The sequence below is a fragment of the Euwallacea similis genome, chromosome 37, assembly GCF_039881205.1.
Source record: "Euwallacea similis isolate ESF13 chromosome 37, ESF131.1, whole genome shotgun sequence".
Taxonomy (NCBI): Eukaryota; Metazoa; Arthropoda; class Insecta; order Coleoptera; family Curculionidae; genus Euwallacea; species Euwallacea similis.
In genome coordinates, this window is record NC_089645.1 from 1027436 (window position 1) to 1028998 (window position 1563).

The 1563-nt window shown below is 35.2% G+C and overlaps 1 pseudogene; it reads left to right on the forward strand.

Moving 5' to 3' along the window:
* Window positions 1-1229, forward strand: LOC136418720 (jerky protein homolog-like; annotated as a pseudogene).
* The last annotated feature ends 334 nt before the right edge of the window (window positions 1230-1563 follow it).

Consider the following 1563-nt stretch of genomic DNA (forward strand, 5'->3'; position numbering starts at 1 on the left):
ATGGAAAAATATTTGTATAAGTGGTTTTTAAAGCAAAGGGAACAACATTCTCCTATTAATGGGGACATGATCAAAGAGAAGGCAAAGACTCTAAATTCCTAGTTTTACAGAGGATCTTTTCAGGCAAGTAACAGTTGGTTACAGAATTTAAAAAAACGCTACGGCACAAGGATTTTAAAAATTGCCGGAGAAAAACTGTCATCACAGCCCGAGCTAATAGGTCCATTTAAACAAAAATTATCAGAAAAAATAGCGAAGCTTCAACTAGGTCTTGAACAAATCTACAATGCAGATGAGTCAGGTTTACATTGGAAGCTTCTACCCGTTAAAACGTACGTCTCGTCAATGAAAAAGATAGCCCTTCGAAGGAAGACAGAAAAACAGAATCATATTTTTGAGTGTGCGAATGCTTTCGGAAATCATAAAGTCAAGTTGCTAGTGGTAAGAAAAGCTAAAAATCCTCGGACGTTCAAAAACTTTAATTGCCCTGTGAATTATAACCATTCTAAGACAGCATGGATGACAGAGGAAATTTTCAAGAATTGGTTCAAAAAGAATTTTATTCCAGAGATAAAGGATTTTCTAGAAACTCGGGGTCCACCAATAAGAGCATTATTATTGCTAGATAATGCTCCAAGCCACCCACCAGCAGAAGAACTTAACAAAATGAATAAATGTGTTACCGTCATGTACATACCGCCAAACGTTACTCCACTCATCCAACCCATGGAATACGTCTTACGAAACTGTTTTATCGCAAAAATTTGTTATCTCAAGTAATTGCAAAAGGTGATGTCGGTGAAACGTTAAAAGCTGTAATTTTAAGAGATGCTGTTTCAAATCTAAATTTGGCCTGGGAGAAATTAAAACCAATAGTGATTAAAAAATGTTGGCATAAAATTTTATGACAAAACATCCATTTTGAAGAAGAAAACATTCCTTTAAGTGTTTTGAAATTACGGATACGAGATGAAGATCCAGAATATGCACAATCTGAAATCATGAAAATCCTAAGTGTCTTGAACCCCAACGCCTGTAATCAAAATGATGTTGCAGTTTGGAACAAGGACCGGCAATCAGAAAATGATCAAGATGAGCCAGAAAATGAGCAAGGCGACATAACTGAAGTTGAAGATGGGAACAGTGATACGGCTCTGAATTTATTTATGTCTGACAAATTGATTTCTACATGCGAGGCATTGAAATGTTTAGACAAGGTTATTCAATGAACTGAAGAAAACTCCGATGAAATAGAATATTCTACTGTAGTTGTTCTTCAAGATCTCAGAGGTAATTTAGTGAAAACAATGTGTGATAAGCCAATAAAGCAAAGTAAACTAACAGACTTTTTTAATTCTATTTACAAACTGATTTCAAATTGGGGAAAATTGAAAAACATCCTATATCCCGGTTGGCAGACAATATCATCTGGTGGTTTTTACCACTAAATATTTTTCAGAAATCGAACCCATGATATCTAAGTCGATTTTGCTCCATTTAATCGGGAAATAGGTTTTCTCTGTTAAAACAGACCAATTCGGACCACATTGTCCAGTGTATAAA